The sequence below is a fragment of the Notechis scutatus genome, chromosome 1, assembly GCF_049901735.1.
Source record: "Notechis scutatus isolate UNSWTSFEM ecotype Mainland chromosome 1, rNotScu1.2, whole genome shotgun sequence".
NCBI lineage: Eukaryota > Metazoa > Chordata > Lepidosauria > Squamata > Elapidae > Notechis > Notechis scutatus.
In genome coordinates, this window is record NC_142009.1 from 4,910,085 (window position 1) to 4,925,423 (window position 15,339).

The window sequence follows — 15,339 nt, forward strand, 5'->3', positions numbered from 1 at the left end:
TAGCCCACATTAAATTTGCAGCTTGATAATACAACTCCCAATTAGGAAGGCCAAATCCTCCTCTAGTTCTAGCATCCTGTAAAAGTTTTAATTTTATTCTCGCTTTCTTACCTTGCCATATATACTTCAACACAATTTTATTTAAATCTTCAAAATAGTCTTTACCTAACCTAATTGGTATTGTTTGAAACAAATATAACATTCTAGGTAAAATATTCATCTTAATTGTTGAAATTCTACCTATCAGTGACAATTGTAAGTTTCCCCATTTTTTCAGATCAGATGCTATCTGCTGCTTAAATTTAATATAGTTATTCTCTTTCAGTGTAGTACATCTTGACGTCAAATATATCCCCAAATATTTAACTTTATTCGTAACTTGAATTTTCAATAGGTCTGTCAGCTCTTCTCTTTGTCTTAATAACATGTTCTTTGTCAAAATCTTTGTTTTGTCTTTATTTATTTTCAAGCCAGCCATCTCACCATACATCTCTATCTTTTCGAATAATTTTAAAGCTGTCTCAAGAGGATCTTCCAGAATAAAGACCAAATCATCTGCAAAGGCTTGCAATTTGAATTCCTCCTTTTTAACTTTCATTCCTTTTATATTTGTATCCTCTCTAATATTTCTATTTAACACTTCCAAAGTCAATACAAATAACAAAGGAGATAATGGGCATCCTTGTCTTGTACCTTTTTTAATATTAATAGAGTCTGTAAGTTCTCCATCTATCATTACTTTTGCCGTTTGCTCATAATATATGGCTTCTATTGCTTGAATAAATTTTCTAGCAAAGCCCATCTGTTCCAATAATAATAGCATAAATCTCCAATTCACGTTATCAAATGCCTTTTGGGCATCTAAGAATATCAAAGCCATTTGTTTTTCAGGATGCGCCTCGTAATACTCCAATGTATCCAGGATTATCCTCATATTGTCTTTAATTTGTCTCTTTGGTAAAAATCCATTCTGATCAGGGTGAATAAAATTATTTAAATATTTTTTTAAGCCTCTCTGCCAAGATTGAGGCAAAGATTTTGTAATCTGCCTTCAATAAGGAAATAGGTCTATAGTTCTTAATTTGTAATGGGTCAACCCCTTCTTTTGGGATAAGTGTAATATAAGCTTCTGACCATGTTTTGGGTATTTTCTTATTTACCATAATTTCATTCATGACTTCTAATAGTGAAATGCTCAACGATTCTTGTAGTGTTCTATAAAATTCTACCGGGAGACCATCTGGTCCTGGTGCTTTTCCATTGTTCTGTCTATTGAGTGCTTCAGTTAATTCCATCATTGTTATAGCACTTTCTAACATTTCCCCAGTTTCATCAGGTATCTTAGGTAGGTTAGCATTTTGTAAATACTGTTTAATTTTTCCCTCATCAAGATCCTCCTGTTTATATAATTGTCCATAAAAATCTTGAATGATTGCTTTTTCTCTTTATTACCATAGCATACTTGACCTTGATTGTCTATTAACTGTAATATTTTCCTTGATTCTTTCTCTTTTCTCAATTTATATGCTAACCATCTACCTGGCCTATTTGCATCTTCAAAATAATTCTGTTTAGCACTTCTAATTTTTTGTGCCAGTTCTTCTTTCTCTGCTTGATCCATTTTATGTTTAATTATGTCCATTTTAAGTCTAATATCTTTTTTTGTGGCGCTTTTTGTAATTCTTTTTCCAATTTTTATGGTCATCTTCTAAAGCTTTAATCATTTGCCTCTTCCTAATGTTCTTTTTCTTTGAATAGTCTATTATTAATCCTCTTGCATATGCCTTCATTGTATCCCAAACATTCTGTATTGAAGTGTCCTCTTTTTATTTACATTGAAGAAGAAGGCCAATTCTTTTTCCATCCATTGTGTAAAGTTTTTTTCCTTTAAAATAGTATTATTTAATGTCCATCTAGATCTTCTTTTTGTCCTTTCCATTTAATTGTCATTGGATTATGGTCTGCCCATGTACTTGTTTCAATATTTATTTCTTGAATATTAGATAATAATTCCGTTGATGTCCAAATCATATCTATTCTGGACCATGATAAATGTCTATTGGAATAAAAAGTATATTGTTGAGTTTTAGCATTTCTTTCTCTCCATATGTCTTTAAGATTTAATTCATCTATCATTTTAAAAAAAGTTTTAGGGAGAGTTTTCCTATTTTGTCGTGCTGCTTTTACTGTATAATCCAATTTATTGTCTACAATTCCATTAAAATCTCCCATCATAAGATATATTAGCGTAGTCCAGTTCAATTATTTTCATGTGTAATTTTTATAAAATTCTTCTTGTTTATCATTCGGGCATAAATTGCAACCAAAAGTGTTTTTGTATTATTGTCCACTATTTCAACCATTAATACTCTTCCGTCTTCATCAGTAAAAGTCAGTTTTGCTGGAATAGTTTCCTTAATATACAAAACCACTCCTCTTTTCTTACAGTAAGTCAGAGAAGTGAATATTTTCCCTAATTTTGGTCGTGTCAGTAGTTGTTCGTGTTGTTTTTTAATATGTACTTCTTGTAGGCAAATTATATCAAATTTTAGCTTCTCTAATTTGTGAAAGGTTTTTCTTCTTTTAGTAGCTGAATTCAGTCCATTTATATTAATAGAAATCAATTTTTTTTCCTCCATGGTTATACTTTAGATTTAGGTCTAACAGCTCTCGTGGATCTTACTTCACGTTGTTCTTTGGTCTCCGCTTGTCCACCTATTGCACCTTCCTCTTTTCTCATTTCCATCAGGTCCTCTTCAGATTCAGTTGAAATGTTCTCTTTTTCTATCTCCATTTCTCTTCTTTCAAAGAATTCCTTGTAGAATATTTCTGCTTTCTCAATTGAATCAATTCTGTATCTCTGTTCTTGCCACGTAAACATTAATCCTCCTGGAATCAGCCATCTATAGTTCACCTCTTTTCCAATAGCCTTTTAGTCAAAAATCGATATTCTCTTCTAATCTCTCTCACTTTTCTAGGTACTTGTTTTAAGACCACAATCTCTTTGTCTTTATACTTCAACGCCCTCTCTCTTGCCACTTGTAGTATTTGGGTTTTAATAGTTTTTTTGGTGAATCTAACATGAACCTCTCTTGGTAATTGGTTCCTCGTTGCATATCTTGTGAAAACTCGATATATCTCATCTACTCCATCCATCATCTTTTCTTCTGTTATTTCCAAGGCTCCAGCCAAGATTTCAATCATTACTGCAGCCAAATTTTGTCCTTTTTCCTCCTCAATATTTTGAAATCTAAGATAAAATTCTGACCTGTCCATCTCCCACTTCAACATCCCACTTTTTTCTTGTTCAACCGTTGTTAATCTATTATCAATATTTCCAATTATGTCATCTCTTTGCTTGTCTTTCTCTTCTATTTTTTGGATTCTCTCATCATGATTCACCATCATTTGTTGAAAATTTTCAAATTTTTCATCCATCTTCCCAATTCTTTTATCAATACTCTCCATTCTTTGTTCCATGCTCACTTTAAGATCTTGTATTCCTTGCATAACCGTCATTAAATCCATTTGTGCTTTATCTTGCTTTGCCATTATGGAAAGTCGTCCTCCAGTTGATGGGGAAACAGGAGCAGAAGTTGAAGTGCCCGGAGGTAAAATTCTCTTACTCATTCCGTGATTCAGCGTCTTCCAGTTCTTTTAATCCAGTTAATAAGGTGACCAATTATAATCCAATTAGAAAAAGGGAAAACACCAAAAAGAAAAAAAAAGCCAAAAAGAAGTAAAAAGCCCAAAATTAAAAAAGAAAAGGAAAAATTCTTCAGGTTCTTCAATACCTTAATCCAATTGTGAAATACTCAATTATAATTCAAAAGTAAAAATTAAAAATGAAGAGAAAAAAGAGACAAAATAAAGCCAACAATGTAAAATAATAATAATAATAATAATAATAATAATAATAATAATAATAATAATAATAATAATAATAATAATAATAATAATAATAATAAACAAAAAGAAGAAGTTCTTCAGGTTCTTCCCACCTTAATCCAATTGAGAAATCTCAAAAATAAAAAATATCCATAAAAATAAGTCAGAAGTAGAAATAAGAAAGCAAAAATCCCAATAAAAAAAGTAAAAAGGAAAAAATAAATATTCTGAGGCTTCCCTTTAAAAATAAACTAAAAATGAGGTAAAATAAAAAATAAAAATAAGTATACCAATATTACAAAATGCTGTGGGGTTGGGGGGGAGGGATAGAACAGTTGATAAAAAATAAAAAATAAAAAAAAACACCCACTGCCTTTTATTTATCCAAGGCTCTTATTTGGCTTCTCGACACATTTCAAAGCCAAGCTTCAGATATTCAATTAATAATAGAAGTCCCGAAGAGCACCTGTATAAACATCCTCCAGTACTCTTCCCTCTATCTTCCCTTTATCTTATCACTTCAATAGCCTTGAAGCAGAAGTTTTGTCCCAGCTCTCAACTTCAAATAAAATATTTTCAAGCCTCTAGTTGGCAGTGTTGCAAAATTTCTTAAAACCACTCCCCCTTAAAAAAGCCTAAAAAAGAACAAAAATATATATATTTAATTTAAAAAAAGAACAAAACTAAAGGGGGCCTCTATTTTATAAAATAAAAACAGTCAAAAAGGAGAAAAAAGAACTAGTAAATATAAAAGAAAAAACCAGTCTGCTTAACTAGATCACCATAGAAGTTCAATGAAAGAAAAAAAAAAGGTAAAAATAAAAAGCCAAGCCTCACTTTGACATTTCTCTTTGAAAATCGCCGCTAAGTCAGTTTTGTCAATAATCTTACAGTTTTCTTCTCATCCTTAGAGTGTCCTTTAGTCCCAATACTAATATAAAAAAAAAAAGTTCTCACCAAGCCGATACACTTTCTCTTACGATCTCTTCCTTCCGGAGCTGTCCCAGCTTCAGCAGCTTAATGGCTGCCTCCCCGCCGATGGTAAAGGGGCTTCTTCTGGATCAACCAGGGACTTGCGATGTCCCCTGGGATCTACAGAACGCGCCCCTTACTATCACCGTCTCTACGGGACGGTTTAGGTCCGTTGGGACCGACCAGGAGCGGGGATATCAGCAGCTATCTCAGAGCCCCGAGATAGCAGCTGTATCGCAGCGACGAGACTCCGCCTTCTCCCTGACTTAGATAAGATTTTTGACAGGTACTGATGAAAAGGTGATTAAAAAATTGTATGGATATTTATTAGAAATTAAACTAGAAGAAGAACAAGTTAAAGAAACTATGATTGCTTTGGGGGAAGAATTTTGGATATGGGATTGATCTAGAGCAATGGCAAAAATTGTGGTCTCAAAACTATAAAATGACAATGTCAACAGCATATAAAGAAAATTTGTATAAGATGTTTTACAGGTGGCATTTCCCCCCGACAAGAATAGCAAGAATGTTCAAGAACAAATCTGAAAAATGTTGGAAATGTCATCAGATACCTGGCTCATATTACCATATGTGGTAGACTTGTGCAGATGCCAAAAAATATTGGACTAAAATCCACACGTGGTTGGAAAAAATGACAAAAAAGCATATAGACTTGAAACCAGAGATATTTTTATTGGGAATTTTACCTGAAATATACAGTAAAGAATTGAAATACCTGATTGTAAATGTATTAACAGCGGCTAGGATTGTATTTGCCCAAAACTGGAAAAATTAGAAAATACCATTACAGGAGGAAATCATTAAGAAAATATTGGAATGTGCTGAAACGAGTAGATTGACATTTGAAATCAGAGAACCAGATAATAAAGAATTTTATAAAATTTGGGATCTATTCTATCAATAGTTAGACAATAAAACATGGTTATGAAATATGTAGATTCTTAGAAAATAATAAATATATAAAGATGTATTCTTTTTTTAAAAAAAGTTTTTATTGATTTTAACGACAAACAAAAAACATAAAACATAACATAAAAAACATCATCATTCTTCATATATTTACAGACAGTGTATCGGTTGGTTTACCACTCCTTTTTGTGCATCCATTTCATAGTCATCATAATAATTATAGGATGTATTCTTTTCTTATTATATCTACAAAATGATTGTAGGATAGATTTGAGATGATAATATGAACTGTCATAAAATAAATTAAGTAAAATATGGATTATTTCGTAAAACATGAATGAATAAAAGTATAGTCAAATGATTGGTTAACAATGATATTAATGTATTTAATATTTGATTGAAAATATGAGAATATATACAATGTAATTGTAATTGAAGACTATGAAATGGAAGCACAAAACAATTTGTAAGCCAACCGACACACTGTATGTATATATATATGGAAGATGGCTTGATGTTTTTATGTTTTGTTTGTCTATGTTTGTCTTAAAAACCAATAAAAAAATTTTTTTAAAAAAGGATGTGCAACGACTGTTGGGGTTTGTGAACTGCTACTGCACATTTATTCCCCACTTTGCTGCCTTGACTGCTCCCCTTTCTAATCTGCTCAAGAAGAGAGAGAAGTTCCATTGGGGTGCTGAGAAGCAGGCAGCTTTCGAGGCGTTGAAAGTCGCCTTTGCTTCTGAGCCTATCCTCAAACACCTGATCCAGGCCAGCCATTTGTGGTGGAAACAGATGCTTCCAATGTGGCTGTTGGTGCGGAGCTGCTCCAGGCCTATGCTCCCGCAGGCACCTTGTTCCCGTGCGCTATTATTCCCGGAAGTTGTCGGCTCCAGAGCACAACTATATGATTTGGGACAAGGAGCTATTGGCGGTTAAGGTCACTTTTGAGACATGGCGGCACCACCTGGAGGGGGCTCGTCACCAAATTGAGGTTCGGACGGATCATCGTAATTTGGAACACCTACATACAGCTCAGACATTGAACCAGTATCAGGTGAGATGGTCCTTATTCTTTGCTTGATTCGATTTCTGGGTGACCTATGGTACGAGTGGAGGGAATCAACGCACCGACGCCCTATCTCGGAAGCCCGAGTATACCCAAAGGGAGGATAAAATCTTGCCCTGGACGGTGATTCTGTTGGAGCAGTTTGCGGCCACTGAGGAGCCTGTGGACCTTCGAGTGAGGATTCAGGAGGCGCAGTGGCAGGACCCATTTGTGGCAGCTCGACATCGAGAATGGGATGAGAATGGGAGACAAGAGACTCCTTGGGCATATATTGGGGACCTGTTGCGGTTCTGTTATCGCATTTATGTGCCTGGAGGTCCTCTTCGTGGCCTTATCCTATGTCAATGTCATGATAGCCTGGCGGCAGGACACTTTGGGGTGTTCAAAACACTGCACCTCATCTCTAGGACATTTTGGTGGCCGAGACATAAACATGATGTGTCGGGATATGTGATGTCCTGTGGGATCTGTCGCCAAGCCAAGTATGCTCCTGGTGCGCCCCCTGGTCTCTTGCAGCCCTTGCCCATGCCAGAACGACCATGGGGGGCAGTTTCATTGGATTTTATCGTTGAGTTACCACCATCGAATGGTGCCACAACCATTTTGGTGGTGGTGGATATGTTGACTAAAATGCCCCACTTTATTCCATGTGCAGGTCTTCCATCGGCCAAGATAACAGCTCTATTGTTTATCTCCCATGTTTTCCAGTTGCATGGGTTACCAGACCGCATGGTATCAGATCGAGGGGTACAATTTATGGCACGCTTCTGGCAGACCCTACTTGCGAAACTGCAGGTTTAGGCATGCCTGTCGTCTGCTCATCACCCCAAAACTGATGGGGGGACAGAGAGAGTGAATGCTATTTTGGAGCAGTACCTCCGCTGTTTCAGCAATACTCAACAAGACAATTGGGTGGAGGTGCTGCTGGTGACGGAGTTCGCTTATAACAATGCTCAACATGCATCCACCCGTGTGTCCCCTTTCTTTGCTAACTATGGGTTTCATCCACGACTTTTCTCTTTACCCCGTCTGATTCCCCAGTTCCAGTAGTGGATATGTTCTTGCAGGAATTAAAAGCCGTGCACCACATGGTCCGCGATCAACTAGAGAGAGCCAAGGAAGACTATAAACGGTTTGCAGACCGACATCATCGTGATATTCTGCCTTTAGCGGTAGGCGATCGGGTTTGGCTCTCTATTCGATACTTACCAACAACGCGACCATCGAAAAAACTTGATCACCGTTACTTGGGACCTTTTCCAGTCGAGGCAGTGACCAATCCTGTGGCTTATCGTCTCTCCCTGCCACGGACCACGCGTATCCATCCTGTTTTTCATCATTCCCTGTTAGTCCCTGCATTGGCCGACAGTCCGCATAGACCGGCTCCATCACAGCTGGCCCCAGTAGCCCCTCTGGGAGAGGAGGAGTAAGAAGTGGATAGCATCTGAGATTCACGCCAGTTGCAAGGTGGCGTGGTGGTTATGGACCAGAGGATTTCACCTTGGTTGAAGCCACTGATGTTCATGCTACTCGTTTGGTCCAGGACTTTCATGCTTGGTTTCCTCAATGTCCTCGTCCACCTGGTCCCAGGGGAGGGGGCCCTGTAGGGGGGGGATAGTGTCATGCCCCTGGTGGAGACTGACTCTGAGGAAGAGGAGGAACAGCCAACAGGGAGTGGGAGTCTGGCTCCAGAGGTGGTGGAGGAGGCTGGGGAAGGGCAGAGGCCGGCTGAGCAGTCAGAGGAGGACCCAGGCCCATCCCCTATCCATCCTAGGTCACGCAAGGGAGGAGAGGATCAGGGAAAAGCGAGGAGATTACTCAAGAGGAGATTACCATGATCCTCCTCGTGGCTTGCAGCTGGGAACTATGTATATAAGTTTGTAACTACGCAGTTAGAATTGTTGGAGTCAACGTTTAGTGTTTACTTTGAAAGAGGTTTATCTTTGCTGGCGTTCTTCCCATGGACTCTCCTCGGTTATTTTCCTGGAGTTTATGATTAGTTGGCTTGCTTCGGAACTCTCGTCAATGCAGTTTGTTCTGTTTTTCTTTTTGCCTCATTATTTACTTTTGTGACTTTAAACTGCCTAATAAAACAGTGAAGTTAAGTTGAAGGCTTTACCGGACTTTAATGTATGTTTTGGGTTTTGGGTTATTTTGAGAGACTACGGGTCATCACAAAAGGTGTAAGTTAGAGGTGAAGTGTGAACTGTAACAAGGTACCCCTCTAAGTGTCTGCTGCGTGAACCCTGATGATGATGTATGTAGCAGATATTCAGCAGGTTCTAACCAGTTCTGGAGAACCGGTAGTGGAAATTCTGAGTAGTTCGGAGAACTGGCAAATACCACCTCTGACTGGAGATTTTACAGTATCCTTCCCATGCCCTGCCCACCAAGTCATGCCCACACAGCCTGTAGTAAAAAAATTTGAATCCCACCAGTGGTATGTAGCACCAACCTAAGATAGGTGCCAGGCTGATGGTACAGAAAAACAAGATTAAGATTGGTGGGGGTTCAAATTAATGGCAGGAGCATATGTTTGACAGATACCAAATCCTTCACATACAGATTTACCAAATACTTTACAGAGGCCCAAGGCAGCATATATGTTGTTATAAAAATATCCCAATAAAGAGGAACACTGACAAACCATAAGCAAGAAATCTTACTTTAAGATCAGAGGTTTATTTCATGAGCAATTTGGAACATGAAAAGCCACCATAACATTACTTATATCAATAACCCATTGCAATGAGGTCCGGAGATAGTAGCTAACTCCAGAAAGGATTACTAGTATCAGTGGTCATGATTTGAGATTTACCCCCTTCTTTTATACCCGTCTTCTGAACCCCACCCAGTAGTATGTAATCTTACTGGATGTACTTCCTTGTCCCCTCATACTGACTAACAATTAACACGCACTTGTAGATATATAGCAACTCGCTTACCATCTGATACTTTCATTTTCCGTTTTTCTCAGTATCCCAGGCATTCAATGTTGCAAAAGAACCCTAAAATTGATTGTGTTGCAATTATGTGTTCTTGCAGAAGCTACAGATAGCAAATATTTTGCTTGCAAAATAAGCTCAGCCTACGCTTTAATATATTGTTAAATGGAGGCCTTCAATTAGGCAGAGGCCTACACCAATTCTAAAGCCTAGTTATCCTTTTCTCACAATGTTACAGAAAACAAATGTATAGCTGAGGCAAATGTTCACAGAGCAGAATAACAAGCTTCTACTAATTCTATTATTCCACTATATTATATTCTACTATATCTGCTTACTCTACTATTATCATCCTTATTATTGTTTCCCTTCAATAAAAAAAATGTTAAAAGTCTCTATATTTTAAAAGACATTGTAAATAGTGCAGAGAAGAACAAAGATTATTAGGGGACCAGAGGCTAAAACATGTGAAGAATGAATACCGGAATCTATATATATAAAAGCGAAATATCACTCATGCCATCATCACTAAATCTCCAGAAACGTAAAGCTTACAAACTGGAAATTTGTCACATATGTTCCTCTTGGCTTCTAGGTGTTCACTAAAAAGTTTTTTCGAAATGACCATCAGAGCATTAGTATTTCCTATATTATTATTAACACGCTCCCCACCTGAAAGGGAGAGAATGGGATAAGATAGGAGAGGCCTCTGTGGGTCCAGCCTGAGGGAGAGAAGGGGAGAGGAGAGGATCAATGGGACCACCACATGCTGCAACTGTCGGAAGTACGAAGGTTCATCATAAATCCATTTTGTCATCAACATTGGAACTTGGAACTGTCGCTAAAGGAATGGTTGTAAGTGGAGGATAACCTGGATGGATACTTGGTTAGTGAATTTAGAAAATTTGGTCTACATGTTTCTTTAGGCTCAAGGTCTTCTGGACCAGAGAAACGCTGTGGATATAATTTACTTGGACTTCAGTAAGGCATTTGATAAAGTAGACCACAACCTACTACTTGATAAGTAGAAAATTTGGGTTAGACAGCATCACCATCACATGGATTCATAACTAGCTGACCAATCACACTCAACGTGTAGTCCTCAATGGAACTGCATCTACATGAAGGGAAGCATACAGTGGGGTACCCCACGGCTTTGTTTTAGGTCCAGGACTCTCCAAATACCTTTATCAACGATTTAGATAAATGATTTAACAGATTACCGATTAATAGAGTTGGAAGGGACCATGTAGGTCATTTAGTCCAACCCCGCCCAAGCAGGGGTTGAAAGCCTCCAGTGAGGAAGTCCCCAAAACTTCTGAAGGCAACTTCTGTTCCATTGGTTGATGGTTCTCACCGTCAGGAAATTCCTCCTTATTTCTAGGTTGTATCTCTCCTTGATCAGTTTCCATCCGTTATTCCTTGTCTGGCCTTCCGGTGCTTTGGAAAACGTGTTCACCCACTCCTCTCTTAGGCAGCCCCTCAAATATTGGAAGTACTCCTCAAATGATAACGTGCCTCCAGAAGTTTTGAATTCTCCAACACCGGATGTTTTTAAGAAGAGATTGGACAACCATTTGTCTGAAATGGAACAGGGTTTCCCGCCTAATCAGGGGGTTGGACTAGAAGACCTCCAAGGTCCCTTCCAACTCTGTTATTCTATTCTATTCCATTCTAATGAGCCAGGCCCTCAGGTGAAAGCAGGCAGGTGAAGATTATTTTTTCAAATCTCAGATCCAGGCCAATCAAACCAAACATATGAAGAATGGTTGCAGGATTTGGGTATGGCTAGTCTAGAGAAAAGAAGGACTAGGGGGCGACCTGACAGCAGTATTCCAGCATTTGAGAGCTGCCACAAAGAGGAGGGGGGTCAGCTTATTTTCCAAAGCACCTGAAAGCAGGATAAGAGTGGGTGGAAACTAATCAAGGAGAGAAACAACCCGGAATTGAGGAGGAACTTCCTAACAGTGAGGACAATTAACCAACATTTACACCGAGACAAATTCCTTGTGTGTCCAATCACACTTGGCCAATAAAGTATTCTATTCTATTCTATTCTATTCTATTCTATTCTATTCTGTTCTATTCTATTCTATTCTATTCTATTGTTCTATTCAGTGGAATAGCTTCCCACCTGAAGCTGTGGGTGCTCCATCACTTGAGGTTTTTAAAAAGAGACAAGATAGTCACTTGTGTATAGAGTCTCCTGGTTAAGCCGGGGGCTAGACTAGAAGTCTTCCAAGGTCCCAGCTCTATTCTGATTGTTTGTTTGTTTGATTGATTGATTGATTGAAAGCAAGGAAGTAACTGGCAGCAGAGAGAAAGCAGAGCTGCTTAACTCATTCTTTCCATCGGTCTTCACACAAAAAGAAATTATAGCTCAACCTACCAAAACCTTAACCATAAAAGACAGACTAGAAATAAAAATAGAAAATGGCTAGAGGACACCTGTCTGATGTTGATGAATATAAATCACCGAGACTTGATGGATTACATCCCAAAGTTCTAAAGGAGCTGGCGGATGTTATCTCAGAACCACTGTACCATATCTTTCAAAAATCCTGGAGCACAAGGGAACTACCAGAGGGTTGGAAAAGAGCTGATGTGGTTCCCATCTCCAAAAAAAAAGGTGGGGGGAAACAGACCTGGGGGAAAAACAAACCCAGGAAACTACAGACCAATCAGCCTAACATCTGTACCTGAGAAGATACTGTAAAAAACAATAAAAAAACAGATCTGTGAAAATCGAGAAACAAATACAGTTATAACTAGTAGCCAGCATGGGTTTATTAAAAATAGATCACGCCAAACCAATCTTATTTCATTCTTTGACAAAGTGATTAAATTAGTAGACCAGCGAAATGCTGTGGGCATAGTATACTTGGACTTCCGCAAGGCATTTGACAAAGTAGACCACAACCTACTTCTTGGTAAGCTTGAAAAATGTGGGCTGGACAGCATCACCACCAGATGGATTTATAACTGACTGACAAAACATACTCTGTTCTGTATTAACATACTTGTAATACTGTGTTCTGATTGGTCCTCAGATACTGCTCGCTGATTGGGCCGTTTGCCGTAGTCCAATTGGCTCGTATGGCTACCTGGTGATTGGTCCGCCTGGATGGCGGGAGATCCAAGGAGCCGTCATTGGCCGCGAGCCGCGAGCAGCCGCTATAAAAGAGGCTGCCGCGGCTCCGCAATTCGAGCTGATTCGAAGAACTAAATAAAGAGCTGAAAGTCACACTGGTCTCCAGTCTCTTTTCCCGCGACTTAACATACTGAATGAGTAGTCCTTAATGGTACTACATCTACATGGAGGGAAGAAAGTAGTGGGGTACCACAAGGTTCTGTCTTAGGCCCAGGACTCTTCAATATCTTCATAAATGACTTAGATGAGGGAATAGAAGGGGAACACATCGACTCTGCGGATGATACCAAGCTGGCAGAAAGAGCCAACACCCCTGAAGTCAAGCTCAGTCTACAAAAAGATCTTGACAGACTTGACAGACAATGAGCCCTATCCAACTAAATTAAATTTAATGTGGAGATAAGCAAGGTTTACACCTGGGCAGGAAAACCAAAGGTACAAGTACAGATTAGGTGAAACCGGGCTCAGAGACAGTTAATGTGAGAGGGACCTTGGACTCCTAGCGGACGATCACTTAAAGACGAGCCAGGCTTGTGGGGCAGCCGCTGAAAAAGGTAATACAATTCTTAGTTGTATAAACAGAAGCATAGAATCAAAATCATGTGAAGTATTAGTACTGCTTTATAAAACCTTAGTAAGGCCACACCTGGAATACTGCATCCAATTTTAGTCACCACGTTACAAAAAGACTTTGGAAAAAGGGCAAAGAAGAACAACTAAGGTGATGGAAGGCCTGGAGACTAAAACATATGAAGTTGCAGGAATTGGGTATGGCCAGTTTAAAGAAAAAAACTGCGGGGGACATGATAGAAGTCCTCTAATATCTGAAGGGCTGCCACAAAGAGAAGTGGGTCAACTTATTTTCGAAAGCACCAGAGGGCAGGACAAGAAACAATGGATGGAAACTAATCAAGGAGAGAAGCAACCTGGAATTAAGGAGAAACTTCCTAACAGTGAGGACAATTAACCAGTGGAACTGCTGGCCACCAGAAGTTGTAGGTGCAGTCACTTGTTTGAAATGGAGTAAGGTCTTCTGGTTAAAGAACTAGCAGTTGGACTAGAAGACCCCCAAGGTCCTTTCAAGCTCATATTCCCTTCCTTCCTTCCTTCCTTCCTTCCTTCCTTCCTTCCTTCCTTCCTTCCTTCCTTCCTTCCTTCCTTCCTTCCTTCCTTGTTGCCTTCTTCTCACTTGCCTCCTCCTTCCTCTTCATGTTGGTTCTTCTGCTCAAGAAGAAAACCCTACACCATTCCAGACAAATGGTAGTCCAATCTCTTCTTGAAATCCCCCAGTGTTGAAGCACTCACAATGCCTAAAGGCGAGCCATTCTGCTGATTAATTGTTCTAACAATCAGGAAATTCCTCCTTAGTTCTAGGTTGCTTCTCTCCTTGATTCGTTTCCATCTGTTGCTTCTTCTCCTGCCTGCAGCCCCTCAAATATTGGAAGACTGCTATCATGTCACCCCTAGTCCTTCTCTTCATTGGACTAGACATATCCAAATCCTGCAACCGTTCTTCATATGTTTCAGTCTTCAATCCCCTATTATCTTGGTTGCTCTTCTCTGCACTCTTTCCAGAGTCTCAACATCAGACCTGGAAGAACTGGAAGAAAACTGAGGAAGACAATGGAGAAGGTGTTGGACCCTGCTGATCCAAGAATTAGAGCTGCAGAACAATCATTTGGAGGAAGACAGTGAAGATCTCCATAAGGACATCACCATTAGGTCGCCAGCCAAGAAGCCTTCTTCAGAGATGATGAGTCAGCCCAGAAATTGACCTTGAAGTGATGCGGAACCTTGTGTCAAAATCTGAAATGTCCCTTCTGAGTCTGGATGATAGGAAGCAGACCTTCCTGTCTAGAAAAGCCATTTCAGCCAACTGAAGAAGGAAGTCATCGCTCTTCGGAAAGGAAGATAAACCAAAAGGAAGCACCACAAAGTTCTGCAGAAGCAGCAGGAGATCTTAGTTCTTGGGACTTGACCTGGAGAACCAGATGCCAATGAACTCACTGTCTCCTGAAAGAGTGGACAACAGGCTGGTGGGGGTGGCTGAGAAGAGGTCAAAGACAAGGAAGGTTCTGCATTGGTTGTGGATGGCTTCAAAGTTCTGATGATGTTGCTGTTTGGCTCCTTTTTCTATTCCTTGGTTTTTTGGCATATACTCATTTTTCCAATCCACAGATAATTGCTGAGAAAATTTTGGCACTCCTAAGCAACCAGTGTATCACCCCTATTCCTTCTTTTCATTAAACTAGATATACCCAGTTCCTGCAACCGTTCTTCATATGTTTTAGCCTCCAGTCCCCATATCATCTTTGTTGCTCTTCTCTGCACTTTTTCTAGTGTCTCCACATCTTTTTTACATCGTGGCAACCAAAACTGGATGC